Here is a 25,378-nt window from a genome sequence, read left to right on the forward strand (position 1 = left end):
CATGGGATGATTGAGAGCGCAAACGAGTTAATGTGTGCAAAGCACTCAGCCTGGTGCCTGGCTTTTGGCAAATTCTCTGTGGTTGTTAGCCGTTACTCTGTTATTACTACTGCTCCCTTGACACTTCTGATTGGCTTTCTCTGGCCAATGTCTTGGTCTACTGTAGCCCTCTGCAGGGGTGATGATGAAACCTGTCCCTGGTCCTCTATGTGAGGACACATACCAGGGTTTCCACAAGGTCACAAGACGCCTTTGTGTGATTTCTGATGCCCTTCTGAGTGACTCCAACTCCAGTGATCATCCCATGCCCATCTTGAGGACACTCAAGCTAAAGCAGCCCAGTGGCTTAAATATTTTCAGGGAAACAATCCATAGGGATTCACAGGATCATTTCTTGGGTTGTAATTTTGGGATTACATGATGGAATATTATATGATAGGATAATATGTAACTTATACTCTTTCACCTAAAAATCTTCTATTATTTTGCATATCTTCTCCTGGAGGTCTAATGACTTGTTCCAGTTGGCATTTACAGGGAGGGAGTGGTTACCTACAGACCTGAAGAGTTTATGGGGCATCTCTCTTTTTTTTTTTTTATCATTTATAAACGTGTTGGCCCATTGCTAGATAACTGACTGTTTCTATTTGTTTGTTTGTATTCCATCTGTAGAGTAGATTCCTAATCATGATAAAACGTTTCTTTCTGTCTCATAGTGTTTTAAAATTCTCTTCGATTATATCGTAAAACACTTTCTGAAAGTTCATCAAATTCTCTCATTTGTTCACTCCACCATAGGTTTAGAACCCTTAAAGAACCCTGATGTATTATATGTAAAATCCTCTTACCAGAATTATTCATCTAGTTAATGATATACTTCTGTGGTGGTTTTAGTTACTAAGTCGTGTCTGACTCTTGCGACCCCATGAACAGTAGCCCGCCAAGCTCCTCTGTCCATGGGATTCTCCAGGCAAGAATACTTGAGTGGGTTGCCATTTCCTTCTCCAGGGGATCTTCCCAACCCAGGAATCGAACCCGGGTCTCCTGCATTGCAGGCAGATTCTTTAGCAACTGAGCTACTAGAAGCTACCAGTGAGACAATAAGAGCCATCAGTCTGTAGTGTCCAGGAGCCCTTCTGATAGGTTCTGAGCAACCTTTCTGGTAACTCCAAGTCACCATAGTAACCCAGAACTCCACAAGCAAGCTTGATGCTGTCCTGTAATGGGTGGATGCAGAGCAGCAAAGGGAAAGGAGAGGAAGGAGGAAGGTTTGGGGTGGGCTCAGAGGAGGGAACTAGACAAGGAGCACATTGCCAGTAGCTGCCTCTAAGCTTCTTTTGACGGTCCTTGGGCTGAAAGTGGGCAAACCGTTATCAGGGCCCCGCTCTGTGGAGGACCAGTGAGAGGAATAGCACACAGCTGATGTAAAGTAAATGTACTTGCTGCACTCGGGGAACAACCACACAGCGACTCAGACCTACATCGTTTTGGCTTTCGAATTCATTACACTATATTTAGGCCTTTGATGTGACCCATTAGCTGACCCACAAATTGGACCTTGTCCATTTGGGAAAACAGAGTGGAAAGCAGTTGTCTCCAACGGAGAAGGATAATTGCAGAGTTTGCCACTACTTTATTTTTAGATGGCAAGTTTTTATTGAAAGAATTCTACTTTTTGCAGCCAGGGAAGAAAAGTACAATGATGTGCTGAAAGCCAGCGTTCGAACACATGGCTTCCCCTCCATGGTAATGAATGGGCTCGGGTTGGTCCTTTCTAGGCATGCAAATCAATGTCACAGTGCACTGGGAGAGGAGAGAGGAAAATGCACCTTCCTGAAGCGTATTTTTCTTTGTTAAGTAAGTTTGGGATGAGAGCAAAGTTGTAGGGGCTCTGTAGTTTGAGTCAAGGACTGAGGGAAAAGCTTTTTGGAGAGCACACTCTGTTGCTAACATAGAACAGATTAGCAGAGCCAGGGGGTTGGGACCCGGCTCTAAGGACTGAGCCCAGGACTGAATCCTGGTCCTGCCCTTGAATAATATTGGAACCTGGGCAGGTTACCCTCAACTGTTTCCACATCTGTAAGATGGGATGATCCCAGGACTGCCTTGTAGGTTTCTTCTAAGGATGAAGCGAGACGGTGCCCAGCATGCACGGACCTGGTGCACACCGAGGACTCACAAAGGGCCTGCCAGTGAAGTGTTGTTACCGTGCATGATGGAAGCAGGCCTGCCTCAGTGCTCCCAGGTAACTGTAGAGTGAGATTGTCATCACAGAGCGATGGGAGCCCCCTTGTTTTCCTGTAATCTGGGAGGCTTTCCATGATCTGCAGCTGCAGGAATGAATACATTCTCTCTCTCTGACTTTGTCTCTTTTCATCTCTGTTTCTCTCCCGTTGTCTCTTTGTGTTGCCATCAAATTGCTTCTGCACATTTGAAACAGAGTGTTTGGGGTTGTTTGTTCATCTAGGCAGTTTTTGATGTTATAAAACATTTTTATACAACTGCCAGCTGGGGCTGAGGAGGCATCTCGGTTTGCTCAGACCCCTAGGAGCCCTCAGGTCATTTAAAGGAGAATAACAGAAGGAGCTGGAAAGCAAAACCTGCCCTGGGGAGGTCTTCTCAGACTCACTGTGTACGTTCCAGCCCCAAGTGAGCTCCCTCCACCTCTCCCCCCAACCCCCAACCAGGGTGGACCCTTTCAGGGAAGTCTGCCGTTTGGTGGACTGTGGGCCAGTGTCAGAGTAGCCAGCAGCTTCCCCTGGAACTGGGTAATTTTTTTAACACAACCTAAACCTGTAATAACAAAGGACTTACTCGAAAGTAATTTATTCACACACTGTGAACTAAATTAAGTTTGCCAAACACCGAGAAGGAGCATTGCAAGCCTTTGCAAGCCTGCTCTACGAGAGCCTGTCTGCTTTTGACCAACTCAGCATGAAAGCAGCAGAACCTGGGTCCCCAGCCTTCCGCCTCGTCTGGGCAGAGGGAAGCCCGTCTTTCTCCAAGACGCCACATCTGGAGGTGCCGTGAGGCCAGAGGAGGTGGTGCATGAAGCCCCCGCGTTGTGTCGGCCCTGCAGGCCTCTTCCCTCGCACAGCAGATGCCCTGGTCCCTTTTTCTCCCATCCCCTTCTGTCCCTTCTGGTGTGGATGGCACAGAGAGCCTCCAGACACCCTCTGCTGGGACTCAGTGCCCAGTAATTTTTGTTTTGGAAGAGTTTAATTGTTCTCTTTTTTTTTTTGAAGGTGTTTTTTTGGTGTGCACCATTTATAAAGTCGTTATTGAGTCTGTTACAGTATTTCTTCTGTTCTTTTGTTTTGGCCTTTTGACCAAGAGGCAGATGGAATCCCATCTTCCCAACCAGATATGGAACCCGAACCCCCCGCATTGGAAGGCAGCTTAACCAGTGGACCACCAGGGAAGCCCCTTAATGGCCGTCTTTAAATGCTCGCTCTTTCTCCTGTGGGCTCTTTACTCTGCTCTCCCTTCTGCCCCACAGCGTCCCTCCTGACCATCCAGATGCTTCCTCTGTGATGCGGGTCTCTGAGCCAGAACTGCAGATGTCTTGTCTGCTGTGCACACTCTGCTGAGAGTCACTGCCTCACAGCTGTACTCAATGTTAAGAGGTCTGGTATATTTGAGATCTAGAATCCTAGCTACCTTCTGGTATAGGGCAGCACTCTGGAATTTCTTTTTAACTATTTGGGTATGCTGAGAGGGTATTAGTTTTCCATAGGAAAGCATATCATTTGAAGAGAATGCAGCAAGCTAGCATTTCTGTCTTCCTAGGGACCAAAAGAACCTAGGGGTTTATGGCACCCCTCCTGGTTTCCAGTATCCTCGCTTTTTGCTGACATGTAATGAGCTTCTGTGTGTCAGGCGCTATACTAATATCTAGATGCTTCAGAATAAAATACAGTCCCCAAGAATCACTATTAAGAACAGACGAAAGAGAATTCAGCACAGAAGGTATTGTATTTGTCATATTACATGGATCAAAAAGAGTAATTTTACATGCGTAAAGAGTTTATTTAAAAATTCAGTCATCAGCATATATACATCAAATAATATTGCATCAAAATACGTAAGGTAAAAATTGTTAGAAAATGCAAGGAAAATTTGGTATAAACGTCATGCTAGGTGAGAAACAATACCTCTGGTTTTGTTGGCTCAAGTAAGCAAAATAAAAGTAAGAAAATAAAAGGTATCAATATACAGTTAATAAATACATGTTGAGCTGTTTTGACAAGGTATACTGATGTCTTTTAACTGATTGTGGAACGTTAGCAAAATTAATAATACTTGCTGCACAGAAATTCCTAACCTCCTGAAAACTGTGAGGTACTTCACAGTGTGTCATCTAATGACACAACAATAGAGCTAGTAATAGAAATCAACCACAAAAAATACAAAAACACCAACCTAACCAATTGTAATGGTTTTTTCAGGAGTGATTTTTGTTTATTTATCTGACTGCATTGAGTCTTGGTTGTGACAAGTGGGATCTTTTGTTGGATCGTGCAGGCTCTATGGTTTCAGCACATGGGCTCGGGTTGCCCCCCACGGCATGTGGGATCTTAGTTCCCCAACCAGGAATTGAACCCACATTCCCTGCATTGCAAGGCAGATTCTGAACCACTGGACCACCAGGGAAGTCCCCAGTTGCAGTGCTTTTCAGAACCTTTTCATCAGCTCTTGGGTGCCAGAGATTCTGAAATGGCAATGGTGGAATAGTTGGAAAGCGACAGTAAGAACAATGCAAAACAGAACTCCATGAGAAGGAATGATTTGGAAAGCTATCAGGTAGCTTGTCGAAATGAAGTTGGAGGCTGCAGAACCAGGAGGGGCAGCCTGGAGCAGCCAGGAGAGGCGGGGGTGGGGGGTGGGGGGGTGGGGTGAACACAGTGAGTCACACCTGCCACAGGCTGTCCCAGGCGGCGCAGGCACTGCAAGCAGGACGTCTGCAGTGCCACCACTGAGTTCTGACTCTCTTGCTGCCATCAGCTTGGAGCCACGACTCTTTGTCTGCAGGGAGCGTGGGCTCTGGAGGGTGGGAGGGAGCACCTGGACCTGTTTCATTTCCACACTCAGGTGACCAGTGAGGAGGTAGCTGCTCCACCCCCATGGGGGTGGGAGGGGTGGGGCCTACCTCCCATCTATTTTGGGATTCTCTACAAACAGGAAGTTTACTTGGATGCTGGATGGCCAATGAAATGAAAAGTTTAGAAAAGTCTAGTACAAAAAAAAAACAAAACTGCTTTTAGAATCCACTAAAGGAACATAGTGGCCATCTCAAGAAGACAGAAAAAAAGAATAGCAAAACAAACTTTAGAAAAACAGGAAGGAAACCATTAATGACCTAGAGAACAGAAAAATAAAAACGGTACCAGATCTAATTCTTCGGCAAATAAACAGCCAAAAGATAGACTTCTGGTATGACTGAAAGAGGGAAAACAGTGAAGTGGAAATAACAGATTCAAATGAGACATTCTCTCCACAAACTTAGGTATAAATTAAATGCAGTTTGAGGCAGGAGGCAAGATAAAACATGTCCAGTTTGATTATCAATACTGTTTGGGAAAAAGTTGTTGCATAGTTGTCCAGTCGTGTCCAACTCTTTGCGACCCCATGAACTGCAACACGCCAGGCTTCCCTGTCCTTCACCATCTCCCGGAGTTTGCTCCGACTCATGTCCATTGAGTCAATGATGCCATCCAACCATCTCACCTTCTGTCATCCCCTTCTCCTCTTGCCTGATTGTTGGAAACTGTATACTCTTTACAGTTTCTGTGGGGGCTGCCCCTAAGCTTTCTGTAGTGGCACACGGGTTATGTTCTGTTCCTGAGGGTTTCCTGTCCCTTTGTGTTAACCTTTATTTCAGTTTCCTTTTTCCTAGGGTCTGGAGTTTTATCCTTTTTGGTTTAAGCAACAGGTCCTGTAACTAAAAAATATATCAAACAACCTAATTAGTGCTTTTTTAAAAAAAATTGGGGGATAATTGTTTTACAATGTTGTGTTGATTTCTGCTGTATAACAGTGTGACTCAGTCATAATTATATATATATGTATATACCTATCCCCTCCCTTTTGAGCCCCCTTCCCTCCTCCATCCCACCCCTCTATTTCATTCACAGAGTGCGAGGCTGGGCTCCCTATGTTATATAGCAGCTTCCTACTAGCTGTCTATTTTACACATGATAGCATTTATATGTTAATGCTACTTTCTCAATTCGGCCTACCCTCTTCTTCCCCCACTGTGCCCACAAGTCCGTTCTCTACGTCTGCATCTCTATTCCTGACCTGCAGATAGGTTCATCAGTACCATTTTTCTAGATTCCATATATGTGCATTAATATATGATATTTATTTTTCTTTTTCTGACTTACTTCACTCTGTATGACAGGCTCTAAGTTCATCCGCCTTAATTAGTACTTTTGGATTCAAGCCATTAATCATGTTTTCACCCTCTCCCATCCACTGACCTCTCTGGAGAGCTTCGTTTGCCACTAATTGTGTCTCCAACTCTAACTTGAAATGAATAAATATAGACGTGAGATCTTTTAGCTGAAAACAAACTAGGAGGTTTTTCTTTTCATGGACAATCTATTGTAGTCCACCAAGGGTTTAATGAAACTTGCAAAATGACAGATAACTTCAAGGCATATTACCGTCATTGTCATGTAACTCACACTGTGCAAGATTGTAGAGAAACCGGAATTCATTTCATGGCCGTGGGGAAGACTGAAGACTGCCGTTTCTTCACAAAAGGTCTTATTCATTGGTAGAAGGAAACGCAGAGCCAGATGTAGCCAGCTCTAAACAATGTAAATGAAACTTTGGGGTGTGTATTTTTGGTATTAACTTATTCCCGGTTTTCTTATGAGCAACTCAAGTCCTTCTCAGAAAGTGAGGAGCTTTAATTAAGTCACTCATTATCAATGATTCATTGTTATTAGCTCAAGTGACAGATGGCAGAATTCCAAGTAACCTTCCTAACTCATTTGACCGTAAGATGACATTCTTTCCTGGAAGACTTTTCATCTCCTCTTATGTCAGATTAAAACTGTTCCTGGTTGTCAGTACATTGGGTTTTTCCTGTCTCTTCCTACCAGTTCACATTTCCTGTATTTCACTGTTGGTTCCCATCTCGTGGGAGCCAGTAGCTCTTCTGTTGGCTCCTCTGTACCTCTTCCTGTCCAGCCCCCCAGTTCTTTTCTTGGCTCCCCTCATCCTCCATGGAGTCTTCCTACTGTAGCTCTAGACACTCTTTCGTTGCATCCAGACAAACTGGTCCCTTCTCTGACCATCTCATTCTTGACATGCCTTTCCCGCAATAAGACCCGCTGTATTCTGCCACCAAGAGTTTCTTCCAAAGAAATTAAAATTGAGAAAGCGTGGAGGTACATTTGAGGAATAACCAAAATAAAATAAAATTCTACAAAGTCTCTCAACTTTCAGAAGAAGTTCCTTCATAACATGTTTGTTAAATGTGTAAGAATATGTAAGTAGATGTAAATTCTTCAAGATGGAGTACCCAGTCCTGGGGAGTAGAAGGAGGTGGGGATCGTACGCATGGTCAAGGTTGAGAGCCATGGAAACAGACTCTCGCTGACTCTCCCTGGGTTCCACCACTGAGGTTAGGCCACCTGGGTGTTCTGGGAATTGCTCTTCTCTTGCAAGATCAGCGGCCAACAGTGAGGCCTCCTATGGGAGGCACGGCTGACTTTCAACCTTGAAAATTGATACTAGTAAACTATCTACCTTCTTTTGAGGCCTGTTGGAAGCCATGCTTTGTAAGTATAATTTTACAGATGAAAATTCATCAGTATTAGTATTTCTTCTCTAACTCATCTTAGGGCCATAGTCCTCTGGGTGTCAGGTGGACACTGACATGGTCTGACAACATGGGTAGAAGTTCACCAAGCTCAGTGGCGAAATCAGGCCACGTCTGCAGAAGGCTTTGTAAAGCAAGTGTTTGTGACTAATCCAAAGGGATTTCTTCATTGGCCGCTATGTGTAAGTAGAATGCAAAGAAGTGTAAGGTGGGCAGGAAGCCCACTTGACAAGTTTTCTGCTGACTCACAACAAGTGAACTAACACCATAAAGAAATATTTGAAGGAATTCCCTGGTGGCCTCGTGGTAGGATTCCTGGCTTTCACTCTCGTGGCCCAGGTTTAATCCCAGCTCAGAAACTGAGAGCCCACACAGTGTGGCCAAAAAAAAAAAAGAGAGGGAAAGACAAAAAATTGACCAGGTTGTAGCACTCAGGATATCTAATCTGACTTTAGGAGGGTGAAATGGGAGGAAAGACTGGAAGAATTCAGGGTCAGCCACCCTGAAGCCCTTGGATACCTATGGAGAAAGAGAGTCTAGGCTGAGCTCCTATGTGCCAGGCTTGGGCAGGCCCCTGAGACAGTCTGATCTCACACATCCGTGTAAAGCGGATTGCAGAGATGTCTTAGTTGACTCTTGCCCAGTGATGCAGTATAACAAACACCCTCCAGAATCCCAGTGGCTTTGAACCAGCAGCATTTCTTTTCCTCATGTGTCTGTAGGTCAGTTCTGGGCTTAGCTCCAGGCATCGCTCAGGTTCATCTTCTCAGATTTGATTCTGGGACCCTGGTGGAAGGGACTGCAGCAGCCAGGCATGTTCTACTCATGGGGAATCACTGGACTACATGATGGGGGAGCAAATAAGCAGTATCTCCTACAGCTTCTGCTTCCAGCACATCTGCCAAGACTCCGTTAGCCTAACAAGGCACATGACCATGATCATGACCAAGACCATCAATGGGGCAGGGAAGGATACTGCCTTCCCGTCAGGAAGGGGAGCAGTGTATATTTGCTGAAATAACCCAGTCTCACATGCAGGGAACCTTGAAGGCCAAAGATCAATTACCTTCTAAGCAGCAGTTGTGTGTCTTAATTCATCTCTTTAAAACAGACGGTGCCTTCCAGTAGATGCCCAATAATCAGATGTTTACTTGAGTTGCCTAGACTTGAAACTGACCTCCAGCAATAGATTTGGGAGTTAGGGAGGTTAAGGATGAAGCATACTTTACCAGCCCTGAAGTTTCTTCTTCCAAGATATTTGTGGAAGCAGCCGATCCAGCTGCTCTCTGTTGGGTGTTAAACAATAAATGTTTCACTCAATTCCACCCACTGTTTGTGGGAGTTGGGCAGGACTGAACTGTTAAAGGCTGGAGAATGAATAGTGAAAAATAACCTGTGTGCCTTAGTTTTGAAAGCTTAATACATGTTTGGACATTGTTTTTAAAAAGCTATAAAAATAATTTGGTTTGTTGGAACAGATTAAGTTTTATTTTTTCAATGTTGAAAATATTCTAAATAAAGGACTAATTGAAATTGGATAAAGGAAGAAGAATTCTCTACTTAAGAACCTAGTACCTTGTTGTTGTTCAGTCGGTAAGTCATGTCCAACTCTTTGCGACTCCATGGACTACAGCATGCCAGGCTCCTCTGTCCTCCACTGTCTCCCAGAGTTTGCTTAAGTTCATGTCCATTTCGTCAGTGATGCTGTCTAACCATCTCATCTTCTGCCACCACCTTCTCCTTTTGCCTTCAATCTTTCCCAATACCAGGGTCTTTTCCAATGAGTCGGCTCTTTGCATCAGGTGGCCAAAGTATTGGGGCTTCAGCTTCAGCATCAGTCCTTCCAATGAATATTCAGGGTTGGTTTTCTTTAGGATTGACTGTTTTCATCTCCTTGCAGTCCAAGGGACTCTCACGAGTCTTCTCTAGCACCACAATTCAAAAGCATCAATTCTTCAGCGCTCAGCCTTCTTTATGGTCCAACTCTCACATCTGTACATGACTACTGGAAAAAGCATAGCTTTGACTATATAAACCTTTGTCAGCAAAGTGATATCTCTGCTTTTTAATATGCTGTCTAGATTTATAATAGCTTTTCTTCCAAGGAGCAAGTGTTTTTTAATTTTGTGGCTGCAGTCACCATCTGCAGTGATTTTAGAGGCCAAGAAAATAAAATCTATCACTGTTTCCACTTTTCCCCTTCTATTTGCCATGAAGTGATGGCAGAGTGATGGGACTGTGTGCTATGATCTTGGTTTTTTGAATGTTGAGTTTTAATCTAGCTTTTTTTCACTCTCCTCTTTCACCCCCATCAAGAGGCTCTTTAGTTTCTCTTCACTTTCTGGCATTAGAGGGGTATCAATCTAGTACCTATGAAAATGTAATGATCTTTTTTGATTAAAGAAGTGAAATGGACACATAGAAACAACTATACTAAAATAACTTCCATTTTATGATACCATCATGTGTTTATGTAGGGTTTTTTACTTTTGGAGGAAATTCTATATACTACGTTATCTCATTCACTGCTCACAACCAGCCTAGGCCTTCGTCAAGTTAGAAAGTATCACCCTCATTTTCAACAGAACTCAAATTCAGAGAAGGCAGAAACTGTCCATGATCACACAGCAAGACTCTAGTAGCTGGAACTGGAAGGCAGCCTCCCAACCCTTGTGTGAAAGTTCATAAACCACAGACGTAGAACAGAGAGAAACCCAGCTGGGCCTGAAAGTCCACAGCAGGTGGACAAGTAAGACCTAAACAGATGAGAAAAGGTAATCATTTCTGCCCCAGCCTGGGAGCAACACTGATCATCCAACAGTTCATGTCGACCATGAATGAGGCTCTGTGGATCCAGGGCTGGGGCCGCTTGCAGGGTGAGATCAGCGAGATGAATCACACACGGTCACCAACCTTTCAACCTTATAGAAGCTGCAGGGGAAGAAGGGAAGGCAAGCGTCTGGTACAACCTTGTTGGGCCTGAGCAAAACCATAAGTAAGCTCCGCATGCCAGTTGTTTCCTGGGGTTATCGGGTTAGCAGGACAAGATACGTGCAGAAGTACTTTAGATTTTTAAAAACCTCTCAGATGCATATGAAGATTATACTCTCTTCCCACAATTTTACCACCTGCGTACCCTAGTTTTTATATGACAGAGGCTCTCTGTGCCTCCAGTCGGGCCTCCTCATCCCCAGGGTTCCTGTGAGTCCTTTAGGATCCTGGGGGAGAGTTTAATAGATCATCAGATAAAGCTGATGGGAACACAGCAACTTGAGTGGAAGCAGTGAGCCCCAGACCTGAGAAGAGTGCACTGATCTACCCTGGGGCCTGGACAGAACAAGTTCCCCAAAAAGCCCCGAGTGGGGTGATGAGATACCCTGAGGACAGACAGCTGGACTGTGGCCTTATACAGAAGTGTAGCCACTCGCTGGACCCAGCTCCTTCCAAGGACAGACCTGAGCAATGGCTGAGACCCTTGATTCTCGGGGTACTTAGAGCAGAGATCCCAGCCCTGGGCACTGTGGATGGGACTCCGGGGGTCCACAAGCTTGGGTGGAGAAACACTGACATCTTCCATCTCACTGAGCTCTACAGGAGATCTACCGTTTCTTCCTGTTATGAACACAGGCGTAACCAACCACGTTAGTCGTGTTAGTCACCACGAGAAGCCACAGACATTTTCATATGACACTGTGGATGCTGAAGATAGATGATTCACATTTGCTCCTACTTTGAAACCACAGTCGTTGATAAACTGTAGCTCTTGTTATTTGACATCAGAATAAACAAGCATGTATTCTACTGTGTCACAACTTTTAAACTATTTTGAAATGGTGTTTATTACTGGTTTCTTTTGTTACCCTATGTATTCCATCGACATTCTGAGAAGGGCCCATGGCTTCATGAGATGCTGACAGGGTTCATGGTGCACAAACTAAGTTAAGAACCTGGGTTAAATCTTGTTTAGATTCTGCAGTTGTTAGAAAACAGACTCCATCAGGTGGCAGGTAGTATCTCCCCACCCCAGAGGACTGCTGTTGATTTTTCTCAAGTAATAGGCAGTAACGTTTATTTCAAGAATGCCATTTTTTCCCAAATATTTATTTATTCATTTGGTTGCACTGGGTCTTAGATGCAGCATGCAGAATCTTTAGTTGCCGCCTGTGGGATCTAGCTCCCTGCCCAGGGATCGAACCCAGGATCCCTGTGTTGGGAGCACGGAGTCCCAGCCACTGGACCACCAGGGAAGTCCCAAGAACACCATTTTTAAAAGCTGCTTTTTTAAAAAAAAAAGAAAAACTATACTGGGCTCGTTCTTCCTCTCTTTCTTCCTCTTTTGCTCTCAACCCAAACCCAGGTGTGCAGCACACACATGCACACACACACACAGAGCTTCCTGCTCTGGGCAGGCAGGCCTGGGCCACCCACTCAGGGTTCCTGCCAGCCCTGCTGTCCTGCCTGCTCTAGAGTTTCGGTTGTTTTGGGGGAACATCTATGTCACCCTTTCGTTACAAAGTGGAAAACAGAGAGGTCGGGCAGGACAAGGGCCGTGCCGCTGACCCCTCAGGGACCCTTCCTCCCCATCTCTCTGCTCTCAGGCCAATAGACCCCTTCTTAAAAATTGTTGAGAATTTATTCCTTCCATTGTTCTTGCCTCAAGCCTTTTATGCTACTGAGAAATACTGGGAAGATAAGAACCCTCGGTATAGTTAAAGAAATTTAAATTTTCACACAAAAGATAATATGATATGGTCTTAAAACTTGAAGCCAAGATTGTTTCTAAGTCCTACAAGGGTTTTGTCATGGTTTGGATCACATGCCTTTTCATTGGAAGTTAGCAAAAATAAGATAGTGTTACAGAGTTGACTCTTGGCTCTTACACATTCAGTTCACAGCAACATCACAGTAGCAGGGCGTGCCCTTGTGCCAGTCACCCTGTGATAGAAGTAACCAGTTTTCTAACCAAGCTGTTTGCGCCTAAAAACCATTGGCTATTACTAACTGATTTATGGGTTTGTTTTTCAGTCTGATGAATTGAACCAAAAATGCATTTTTCCATCTTTAATCATGCTGAATATTTGCTGGAGGACAGGAAATCACCAGCATGTGTGCCTGGAATTACTATAATGCTGTGCTTGGGGAAGCAGGGAACTTCTAGGCTAATGGTCCTTCAGGGCTGTGCACATGGCCATGCCAGCACTTCCTTCACTCCCTGGTTTAAGGAACATCTTTTGACTGGTGCTGGTGTGCCAGGCTTTGTTTAGGCAGGCTCTAGGGAGACGATGGTGACAGTGATCAGCCCAGTCCTGCCTGCAGAGCTTCCCTACTATGGAACCCGGGCAGATTCACAAACACTGTGGTACACGGTCATACCTGTACACCTGTGGGAGCATCAGAGGTTCCTCCCACCTGATGTACAGGTCAGAGGAGGACGACCTGTACGGAGGCCCAGAGCAGCAGGAGGCAGGCAGACTAGAGGGACTAGAGAGAGTGGAGACTGCAGGCAGAGAGGCAGGACATGAGCACCTGCCTTCCAAGTCATGCTGAGGAGTTTCAATCTTATCCCAAGGGCAAGGGACAGTGGAGTGGGTGATCAACCATGTGTTTCAGAAAGTGCCCTCTGTCTGCATTGCAGAGAGTGAACTGGTTGGTGATAACACGAAGCCAAGGACAGGTGGGAGAGCTGCTCCTACCCTATCACGAGGGTCATAGCCATGGATAGATTCCAGAAATGTGGGAAGAAGCCACAGGACTCAGTGCTTCTTCAAATTCATGGAGTTGGGGCAAAGAAGAGTGTTTGATCCTCTGTCTCCTGAGGACACGATTATCTCCCCTTGTTAGAAAATTTGTGCTTTGAAAGAAAAATCGAGTTCACAGATTTTCAGGGAATCATGACACAGTGACCTGAGTCTATAAAGAACATTGTTGCTGTTGTTGCTGTTGTTGTTTAGTCACCAACTTGTGTCCGACTCTCTGCGACCCCATGGACTCCATGTTTCCCTGTCCATCACCATCTCCTGGAGTTTGCTCAAACTCATGTCCATCGAGTCGGTGATGCCATCCAACCATCTCATCCTCTGTCATTCCCTTCTCCTCCCGCCTTCAATCTTTCCCAGCATCAAAGTGTTTTCCAGTGAATTGGCTCTTCACATCAGATGGCCAGATTATTGGAGCTTCAGCTTCAGCATCAGTTCTTCCAATGAATATTCAGGACTGATTTCCTTTAGGATGGACTGGTTTGATCTCCTTGCAGTCCAAGGGACTCTCAAGAGTCTTCTCCAACACCACAGTTCAAAAGCATCAATTCTTCAGTGCTCAACCTTCTTTATGATCCAACTCTCACATCTGTACATGACTACTGGAAAAGCCATACCTTTGACTATACAGACCTTTGTCGGCAAAGTGATGTCTCTGCCTTTTAATACGCTTTCTAGGTTTGTCGTAGCTTTTCTTTCAAGGAGTGCATAACTCAGTTTAAGCACCAGAACCCTCTGGCTCTCAATCCAGAGCGGGATCTGCAGCAACTTAAGCATGAGGATCCAGAGTCAGCAACGTCGGTCTCAGGGAACTGGGCACCGTGTGTGTCCAGCTGTGAGTGGTTGGATGGTGTCTGAAGTCAGAACACAGAGAAGTAAAAAAGAGGTGGGGAGAGGGAGAAAAAGAAGTGCTAGAAAGTAGTAGGAAGAGAATATAAAAGGAAGGGAGGAAGAGAGGCAAATGTGGAGAGGAAATGAAACCTCATGAGATGGATGTGGCAATGAAGGTGCTCAATCAGAGCCGTCCATCTGGGGCGGAGATGTGGGAAAGAGATGTCCCTCACCTCTCACGGGGCTGCCCCGGAGCTTCCCAGGCTGCCCACTGTGCCCACAGAGCAGACTCCCAGGAACTCAGCCCCATCATCCAGAATGTCCCCCGCTGCCACAGTGACCGCTCCTCCCTTCTGTCCAGCTGATTACACTTTACACAGTGATGTCGTGAAGAGCAGTGCGAGCTTTGTGGTGCGTGAGGCTTGGTCTGCTTCTCAAAGTCCATTGTCAATCCTGCTCTAAGCAGGAAGTGTCTCCTCCCTATCCTGGGGCCTCAGGACAGAGAACAGAAGAGGTGGAAACAGTGTCAAGGGGAGGAAACAACCCCTGCAAGAACCCACAGATAACAAAACCAGGGATGTCCGTGGACAAAGGCTGGGCTCGGGGCGAGTGCTTTAGCGAGCCTGGAGGAAGGAGAGTCTTGTCTCAAGATATCAGGGAATGAGCAAGGGGACCCCAGAGGTGCATCCAGGCTGGGCTGGTCCAGTCTCCTCGAGTGGCTGGCTGAAGGTCTTCAGCATTTCCTTGGAGAGAAAAACTCACAGATAACATCTTAACAGGAATGTGTAGAAGTCTTGTCCATGACTTGGTAGGGTGGGTCCTCAAGTGCTCATACCAGAGGAGGCTTCAGGCATTCCTAGCAGAGTCCTTCACTGGCATCATAGAGGCCCAAGGCATGACCCCACCTGCCTCCTTACGTACCATTCAGCTCAGCTCAGTTCAGTTCAATCGCTTAGTCCGACTCTTTGCGACCCCATGAATTGCAACACACCAGGCCTCCCTGTCCATCACCAACTCCCGGAGTTTACCCAAACTCATGTCCATTGAGTTGGTGATGCCATCCAACCATCTCATCCTCTGTCGTCCCCTTCTCCTCCTGCCCTCAATCTTTCCCAGCATCAGGGTCTTTTGCAATGAGTCAGCTCTTTGCATCAGGTGGCCAAAGTATTGGAGTTTCAGCTTCAACATCAGTCCTTCCAATGAACACGCAAGCAGCTGAACTGGGTGGGTCCTGCCTGTGTCAAGAATCCAGACCTAGAGTGGGAACCATCAAGTAAACTGCCTGCCCCTGTGAGGTTCTCGGAGCCTCATTTTGTTCATGCCTGTTATCATGGGGGCCTCACAACCAGCCCCAGGAGGCAGGGGTGGAGAGAGGGTTCGCAGATACAAAGGACAAACAGCAGGCAAGGTTGGCTCACACCTTGGGAAGCAGGGGCCGCCCCCAGAGCCATCACAGAGCAGCCCTGCTCTTTGCAGGCTTGGGTCCTGGCTTGCTGGCCTGTCAGGTTCAGAGCTACCCTTTGGGAAAGGCCCCGTTAGCCAAGCGCTCACTCTGAACCTGCAAAGCGAGGTTGCCAACGTGTTCATCTTCAGCACGTGACTGTGACTGGTCAGACTACAGGGGCAGCCAAGTCATAGTCAGAGGCTAATTTATAGCTGTAGGATGAGAAATATAACCCTCATGGGAAGTAGAGCCTGCAGGGCCAGCCCTCAGGGGTCTTTCTGGGTATTCGGGGTAGGTTCTGCCATGTAAGTCCATGTGTACTTTAGAAAAATGCTTTGCTAGAAGACTCTAGTAATTTTAAATAATGCATTTAAAAGTAAATTTTAAAACATGTCTTTTCTTATTCTGTGCATTTGTTTATGTATTTAAAAACTGTTTTCAACAAAAGAAAGAGACTGTATGTCCGGTGTGATGTTTTGAAAAATGCATCCTTCACCAACAGGCAAGTCTCAACAGCAGGCCTTCTGGGGCACCCGGGCGTATTTTTAGCCTGTCCTGGGTCACTGCCAAGGAATTCAACCACAGGGCCTGTGAGCTGCACTCAGGTCTACTTCTAATGCAAAGGTAAACTGGACCTAACCCAGAGGAGAGGATCTTGGGCCATGTTTTATTTTTATCTGACCAAGAATGCTCACCTCATTTCTGCCCGTAATTGTCAAGCTGCAACTTGGCTTTAAAAATACTTTTCTTCGATGCCCGGAAAAGCCACAAGCAGTTACTCCGGGCAAGTCTGTTTCTACTGGTCTCACTCTCCCCGTACGTGTGGCTGTGAGCCCATTTGTGTGTGGCTCCAGCTTCGTGTCTCTGGGGAGTCCGTGTGCTCATCTCTGATCTCACTTTCGCTGCCTTTTGCCTTCCTGAAGTCCGTGTCTTGCTCTCAGGTCTCCAGCTCAGACCTCTCTCAGAGCCTCAAATTTGCAGATGCGTCTCTTTTCCAGGCACTTGGGGAGCTTAGAGGCATCCCAAATCAGCATCCCCCAGGACCCCCACCTTGCTGAGTCCCCACACCGCCGTTGGTTGTACAAGGCAAACACGATATGTTTCTTCCTAGGTGGATGCATTTCCACTGGTGGGGCCAACTGCAAGCTACCATCACCTCTCATCTTGCCTGAATAGGGGTCTCCTAGTGGACCCCCACCATCCACTCCTGTCACTATCCAGTCCACCTGCTCCCATCCCCAACAGAATCTGATCACACCACCTCTCTCCTTAAAAGAGCCACTGCTGGTGGCTCAAAGGCAGGAAGCCAGCATCCTTTTTATCTGGTCCACAGATCCGAACCTGCTCTCCCAGCCTGGTCTCCAGCCCTGAGGGCCTCCTCTCAGTTCTTAGAAAAAGCCACAACCTCTCTGTGGACTCCTGGCCACCCCTCAAGGCGGGCTTGGGGTGGTTCCCAGGGAGACACACTCCTCCCTGGACTTTCTGTGCTCCTTCACAGCTCTGATCGGTTATTTATGATGGTCTCTGCCCCCAGGGGATCAGTCAGCTCCCTGAGAGCAGCTTTGTCTGTTCCCTACCAAGAGTTCTCAGCGACCCGTGTCTCCCTGGCCTGCAGCTGCTCAGTTAACATTTGCTGAAGAAAGGAGTTCTCAAGACAAGAATATTAAAGTGGGTTGCCATTCCTTTCTCCAATTTTACATAGGAACAATATTGCATAGGAACCTGGAATGTTAGGTCCATGAATCAAAGTAAAATGGAAGTGGTCTAACAGGCGATGGCAAGAGTGAATATTGACATTTTAGGAATCAGTGAACTAAAATGGATCGGAATGGGCGAATTTAATTCAGATGACCATTATATCTGCTACTGTGGGCAAGAATCCTTAGAAGAAATGGAGTAGCTCTCATAATCAACAAAAAAAGTCTGAAATGCAGTACTTGGATGCAATCTCAAAAACAACAGAATGATCTCTGCTTCCACGGCAAACCATTCAATATCACAGTAATTGAGGTCTATACCCCAACCACTAATGCCAAAGAAGCTGAAGTTGAACAGTTCTATAAAGACCTAACTAACACCAAAAAATATGTCCTTTTCATCATAGGGGACTGGAATGCAAAAGTAGGAGGTCAGGAGATTCTTGGAGTAACAGGCAAGCTTGGCCTTGTAGTACAAAATAAAGCAGGTCAAAGGCTAAGAGAATTTTGTCAAGAGAACACACTGGTCATAGCAAACACCCCCTTCCAACAACACAAGAGATGACTCTACACATGGACATCACCAGATGGTCAATACCGAAATCAGATTGATTATATCCTTTGCAGCTGAAGATGGAGAAGCTCTATACAATCAGCAAAAACAAGACTGGGAGCTGACTGTGGCTCAGCTGACTCCTTATTGCCAAATTCAGACTTAAATTGAAGAAAGTAGGGAAAACCACTAGACCATTCAGGTATGACCTAAATCAAATCCCTTACGATTATACAGTGGACATGACAAATAGATTCAAGGGATTAGATCCGAAAGACAGAGTGCCTGAAGAACTATGGGTGGAGGTTTGTGACATTGTACAGGAGGTGGTGATTAAAACTATCTCTAAGAAAAAGAAATGCAAAAAGGCAAAATGATTGTCTGAAGAGGCCTTACAAATAGCTGTGAAAATAAGAGAAATGAAAGGCAAAGGAGAAAAGGAAAGATATATCCATCTGAATGCAGAGTTCCAAAGAATAGCAAGGAGAGATAAGAAAGCCTTCGTCAGTGATCAATGCAAAGAAATAGAGGAAAACAATAGAATGGGAAAAACTAGAGATCTCAAGAAAATTAGAGATACCAAGGGAACTTTTCATGCAAAGATGGGCATAATAAAGGACAGAAATGGTATGGACCTGAGAGAAGCAGAAGATATTAAGAAGATGTGGCAAGAATACACAGAAGAACTATACAAAAAAGATCTTCATGACCTTAGATAACCATGATGGTGAGATCACTCACCTAGAGCCAGACATCCTGGAACACAAGTCAAGTGGGCCTTAGGAAGCATCACTATGAACAAAGCTAGTGGAGGTGATGGAATTCCAGCTGAGCTATTTCAAATCCTAAAAGATGATGCTGTGAAAGTGCTCCACTCAATATGTCAGCAAATTTGGAAAACTCAGCAGTGGCCACAGAACTGGAAAATGTCTATTTTTATTCCAAACCCAAAAAAGGCAGTGACAAAGAATGTTCAAACTACCACACAGTTGCACTCATCTCACGTACAAAGTAATGCTCAAAATTCTCCAAGCTAGGCTTCAACAGTACATGAACCGAGAACTTCTCGATGTTCAAGATGGGCTCAGAAAAGGCAGAGGAACCAGAGATCAAATTGCCAGCATCTGTTAGATCATAGAAAAAGCAAGAGAGTTCCAGAAAAACACCTACTTCTGCTTTATTGACTACGCCAAAGCCTTTGACTGTGCGGATCACAACAAACTGTGGAACATTCTTAAAGAGATGGGAATACCAGACCACCTGACCTGCCTCCTTCGAAGCCTGTATGCAGGTCACGAAGCAACAGTTAGAACCAAACGTGGAACAAAGGACTGGTTCCAAATTGGGAAAGGAGTACAACAAGGCTGTACATTGTCACCCTGCTTATTTAACTTATATGCAGAGTACATCATGCGAAATCCTGGGCTGGATGAAGCACAAGCTGGAATCAAGATTGCTGGGAGGATATATAAATAACCTTAAATATGCAGATGACACCACCCTTATGGCAGAAAGTGAAGAAGAACTAAAGAGCCTCTTGATGAAAGTGAAAGAGGAGAGTGAAAAAGCTGGCTTAAAACTCAATATTCAAAAAATGAAGATCATGGCATCTGGTCCCATCACTTCACAGCAAATAGATGGGGAAACAATGGAAACAGTGAGAGACTTTATTTTCTTGGGCTCCAAAATCACTGCAGGTGGTGACTGCAGCCATGAAATTAAAAGACGCATGCTCCTTGGAAGAAAAGCTATGACCAACCTAGACAGCATATTAAAAAACAGAGACATTACTTTGCCGACAAAGGTCTGTCTGGTCAAGGCTATGATTTTTCCACTAGTCATGTATGGATGTGAGAGTTGGACCAAAAAGAAAGCTGAGCACCAAAGAATTGATGCTTTTGAACTAGTGTTGAAGAAGACTCTTCAGAATCCCTTGGACTGCAAGGAGATCCAACCAGTCCATCCTAGAGGAAATCAGTCCTGAATGATCATTGGAAGGACTGATGCTCAAACTGAAGCTCCAATCCTTTGGCCACCTGATACGAAGAACTGACTCATTTTAAAAGACTCTGATGCTGGGAAAGATAGAAGGCAGGAGGAGAAGGGGACGACAGAGGAGGAGATGGTTGGATGGCATCACCGACTCGATGGACATGAATTTGAGCAAATTCTGGGAGGTGGTGATGGACAGGGAAGCCTGGCATGCTGCAGTCCATGGGGTCGCAAAGAGTTGGTCATGATTGAGGGACTGAACTTAATTGAACTGAACTGAAGGAAGGAAGGAAGGATGGAAGGGAGGGAGGAAGGAGAAAAAGCTAGATACTCCCCTGCCTGCATCTGCTTCATCTCTCCACAGTACCGTTCTCTTTTTAAAAAGAGAAAAGCCTTTACTTTTTTAGCTCAATGACTAGGTTACTGTTCTCCACTGAAACAAGAAAGTTTCCTTCCCCCAAGTCTAAGATAAACAAAACTCACTTATACCCTCAGACCTCCCAGCAGTACAAATGAAAATTCTTAAACACCAAGAAAAGTGAGAATTCTTTTAAGTCTGATCAGGAACTAGTAACCCTGATACAGCTCTGGGAGGGTGGAAAAGACAGTTTTGAATGACTCATGATGTATTTAGGCTCTGTTACAGGTATAATATATGAAGTGAAGTGAAAGTCGCCCAGTCATGTCAGACTCTTTGCGACCCCATGGACTGTACAGTCCATGGAATTCTCCAGGCCAGAATACTGAAGTGGGTAGCCCTTCCCTTCTCCAGGGGATCTTCCCAACCCAGGGATTGAACCCAGGTCTCCCACATTGCAGGCAGATTCTTTACCAGCTGAAGTGGTGTAATATATACATATGTTTATTTACTCAACGAATGTTTGAGGGCCTGTTATATGCCAGCTACCAATTTGAATAAATCAATAGCTTTCAAACTTGTTACCCCCTGCAACTCACAGTAAGGAATGCATTTTACATGGGAACTCAATGTACACAAATACTCAGTTTAATGAAACAGAACTTGAGTATATGAAATGCCTTCATATTTTGTTTTATTGTTTCTTCAATGCTAAAAAAGAGTTAATTTAGACCAACTGCATTAATGTTATGAACCACTACTTAATCACAGCCCTTAGCTTGGAAAACCCCGAATAAAACATAGGCCCTTCCCGTATGTAAAGCAGCTCTTGACCTGTGGCCAATGACCTGTGGTGGTTATCCAGGATGAGCCGAGTGCCATCCCCAAGCGGGCTGGGGTTTAGGGTGTGTCTCTTCAGGACCTGAGGATGGCACTTTTAGCAAAGCCAGTCAAAGGTAGCACCTGCCTGTCCACCTTCTTAGGACAACTCAACTTGAAAAATTGGTTGTTGAAATGAGTCACTTCAATTGCAGCAAACTAAACCAATAGGTCCACTATTTAAGAATAGGCTGCAGAAAATTGTATGTAAAAGGCTGGTGTGAATGTATGAGGGTGTCAGGGACCCTGGTTTTCATTAGATTTTTCAGAGCATTAGGAAATTTTAAAAAAAAGAAGAATTGGTGCTCTTGAGGTTAAAAACAGAGCTCCTGATATTGGTGGAAGACAGCATATGAGAGGATGAGCGAGGTTAACATTTGCTGTTCTGCATCACGTGTTCTCCATCACATGGTCCTCCTTCATCAGTCTCATCCCATCACACCTCCCCCGGGCCGGCAGAACCCTGTGAGCCCCCTCCCCGCCCCACCAGGGGATGGGAGCTTGGTAGCTCTAGCAAGTATCAGCCAGGAGGCTTTTGCTACTTGCCCCCAAGGTTCTCTGTATGGAATGGAGATGTTAGCCTATGGTTAAGCTTAACTCCTGACTTTTAAAATTTGTTTATTTTATTTTTGGCTGTGCTGAGTCTTCATTTCTGCATGCAGGTTTTCTCTAGTTGCAGCAAGTAGGGGCTGCTCTTCCAGTTGTGGTGCTTGGGTGTCTCATTGCGGTGGCTCCTCTCGCTGGGCTTCTCTGGTGGCTCAGAGGGTAAAGCATCTGCCTGCAATGCAGGAGACCTGGGTTCGATCCCTGAGTCGGGAAGATCCCCTGGAGAAGGACATGGCAACCCACTCCAGTACTCTTGCCTGGAAAATCCTACGGACGGAGGAGCCTGGTAGGCTACAGTCCATGGGGTGGCAGAGTCGGACACGACTGAGCGACTTCACTTCCTCAATTTCTTCCCTTCTCTTCTCTCTTGTTGGGGAGCACAGGCTGTATGTGTGCAGGCTCAGTAGTTGTGGCACATGGGCCCACATGGGAGCTTCCTGGAGCAGGGATTGAACCTGTGTTCCCTGCACTGGCAGGCGGATTCTTAACCACTGGACCACCAGGGAAGTCCATTAACTCCTCATTAATCACAACTTCCTTCCTGAACTCTGCTCTCAGCAGCCCTCTGTAAGCCCTTTCAGGCAACTCAATGGAATCTCTAGACAGTCATCTGTCACAAATTAGAAAAACCACATTTCCAGGCCATAAATATTAATAATTAACGGGTAGGTATGGGGACCCAAAGCGGATTTCATGTTCTGCTCTTGCCATCTTGAAATTCTGAGTAATTTTTCAACAAAATGCCTTATAGTTCCTATTGCAGCAGACCCCCACAGCCGGTCCTGACAGTTAGTCTCTCACCTGTTGTTTTGCATGCCTGTGTTTAGAAAGGTAATTAAGGATCCGCTGACTAGACTGTGGTGACTCAGTAAAGGGCTGGCATGGTTTGTACAAACAACCACAACAAACAAGAAAACAGCACACTGTATTTATATTAAGAAGTCTGCTGACCCAGTTCTAGTGGTGGGAGGGTTTATGTAGTACTCCGTAGTCTCTGAGTGCTTTAGGGTCATGGGTCAGCTCCGGGCCTAAGCTGGGTCTGTAAGATGACCAGTTCTTATCAATTACATGTGGAGTTTCTACTGCAGAGGCCTGCCAGCATGTCCTCATTTTGTGTAGAGTGGGCACCACTGACTTCAGTTCTTGACAAGTTTTATTTAGCCACACAACCCTAATATTTGAGTGGGAAAAAACCTTTAATAGCATATCCAATGGCAGAGGCCCAGAAACCTGCCTGGGTTGCATCACTAGATAGGCAGTTAGTATCAGGATTTCAGATCCTTTAGGTTAAGAATCCCATGTCCTTTCCATAGCACACCACCAACAGCGCAATACCATGACGATTGGAATGCTGCTGCTGCTGCTAAGTCGCTTCAGTCGTGTCCGACTCTGTGCGACCCCACAGACGGCAGCCCACCAGGCTCCGCTGTCCCTGGGATTCTCCAGGCAAGAACACTGGAGTGGGTGGCCATTTCCTTCTCCAGTGCATGAAAGTGAAAAGTGAAAGTGAAGTCGCTCAGTCGTGTCTGACTCTTTGCGACCCCATGGACTACAGCCTACCAGGCTCCTCCGTCCATGGGATTTTCCAGGCAAGAGTACTGGAGTGGGCTGCCATTGCCTTCTCACCGATTGGAATACGGTATCATAAATATTAGAAACTTAACTTGGGACTGCTTAGAACAACTCAGTAAATATTTGCTAGCTGATTGTTACTGACCATTTTAGAAAATGGAAGACTTCCCTGGGGGTCCTGTGGCTCCGAATACAGGGTGCCCAGGTTCAGTCCCTAGTCAGGGAACTAAGATCTCACGTGCCGCAACTAAGACCAAGTACAGCCAAATAAATAATAAATAAACATTTTAACAGGACACTCAAAGTTGGTGCACTGGGATAACCCAGAGGGATGGGATGGGGAGGGAGATGGGAGGGTGGTTCAGGATGGGGAACACGTGTACACCCGTGGCTGATTCATGTCAATGTATGGCAGAAACCACCACAATAAAGTAATTAGCCTACAATTAAAATAAATTAATTAATTTTTAAAAAGGAAAATAGCATATAATGAGCAAACCAATACAGAAAGCAGATACAGTACAGGTCTGTCTGCTCTAGTTGAAGGGGAAGGAAAGGTGGACCTCCCAGCACCCAAGAGCTGAATTAGGAGATGTGTTAGCTCGGCAGACATTATGGCTGGGGCTGCAGGAGCCGCCCGGGAACACAGGCAGAGGGCTGCCCTGATCTTAATTTGCTTGGTGGTCCCTTCAGCAGCAGCGTGGAGGACAGACAGACGGGGCGACCCAGGAAGGTTTTACAGTGGTTCATGAAAGAGGTGATGGGGCCTACGGCTGCAGTGGCCTTCAGAGTCAGGGAGCAGAAGCACAGAAAACATGGCAGGAATCATACGATAAAATGAACTATCTTGTTGACCAGCCAGACGCGAGGGGTGCGAGCCAAGGACGGAAATGAATGCATTGTCTACCTTGGTCAGCTGGATGCACCGGGGTGCCGTTTACTAGGAAAAGGAGGGTTAGTGAGGAGCACGGAGGCTTAATGAACACAGCGGAGGGCCAGCTAAGTGAGAGGTGCCTATGGATGATTAGGTGGAAATGTCCAGGGGGCAGTTGGAAAGATAACATGAACTCACCCCAGGAAAATACGTCAGTGAGAAGCGTAAAGGTCCCAGGGTGCACCCTCAGCTAGTGCCTGTGTGCTCAAGAGGAAGGACTGGGGTTTATCCACTCCCAGCTGCACCCTCCCTGGATGTTTGCTTTGAAACTGGATCAAAGCTTGAACCGAAGGGACACAGGGATTGTGGAATCCCAGGCACATGTCCCGAATTGCCACCCAGGCAGCTGGAGAAGCAGGTATTCCAGAGGGTGGAAGGCCTGGGCAGAGTCAGCATGCTGTGAGGGTTTGGGAAAGTCCTACAGATGACTTCTGAGCGTCACACTCCCCTTCTGCCTGGCTGTGTGTGGCTCTGCTTCTGTTCTGTATCCACAGCGGGGAAGCCAGAACTTGTCCACAGAGAGCAGCCTAAGCTGCAGGAATCCCTGACTCTGGGAGGGCTAGACCCGGAGGTCTTCTAATCAGCAGATCTGTCTCAGGGTATAAGTTGCTTCCAAATGCATCTCTCATGCTTGCTTGTCTCTCCTCCTAGAAGCCCAGAATTTCTTCAACACTGGAAGCAGGAGTTGAAAACACATGTTAAACAAACCTAGAAATTTTGAGGAAACAGAAATGTATAAAGTTGCCCTTTTGAGACATTGTCTGTTAGTCAAGCCCCCTTTTTTGATGCCCAAAGATGCTCAGCACTGTGCCAGGTTGTGGCAAAGCCAGGGTGGAGGCAAATGAAACCATGTGGGTGTGGGTGGGGGGTTACAGTCCAAGGTTATGTTAAATTGTAAAAGTTACAACAATTCGTCATTTAC

The 25,378-nt window shown here is 45.8% G+C and overlaps 1 protein-coding gene and 1 long non-coding RNA gene across 6 annotated transcripts in view; both read left to right on the forward strand.

Annotated features, from left to right (window-relative positions):
- The window catches only part of ZDHHC14 (zDHHC palmitoyltransferase 14), a 282,728-nt gene that overhangs the window by 206,824 nt on the left and 50,526 nt on the right, over positions 1-25,378 (forward strand). The window lies entirely within an intron of this gene.
- LOC145521318 (uncharacterized) lies at positions 1,199-4,005 on the forward strand. 2 transcript variants are annotated; one of them, XR_014065316.1, is made up of 3 exons: positions 1,199-1,746; positions 2,113-2,245; positions 3,790-4,005. It is a non-coding gene; the product is annotated as an uncharacterized LOC145521318 (long non-coding RNA). The 2 variants fall into 2 exon arrangements; XR_014065317.1 differs by lacking the exon at positions 3,790-4,005 and adding an exon at positions 2,934-3,295.

Source organism: Giraffa tippelskirchi, chromosome 9 (assembly GCF_054371585.1).
Source record: "Giraffa tippelskirchi isolate mGirTip1 chromosome 9, T2T-mGirTip1v1.2.pri, whole genome shotgun sequence".
Taxonomy (NCBI): Eukaryota; Metazoa; Chordata; class Mammalia; order Artiodactyla; family Giraffidae; genus Giraffa; species Giraffa tippelskirchi.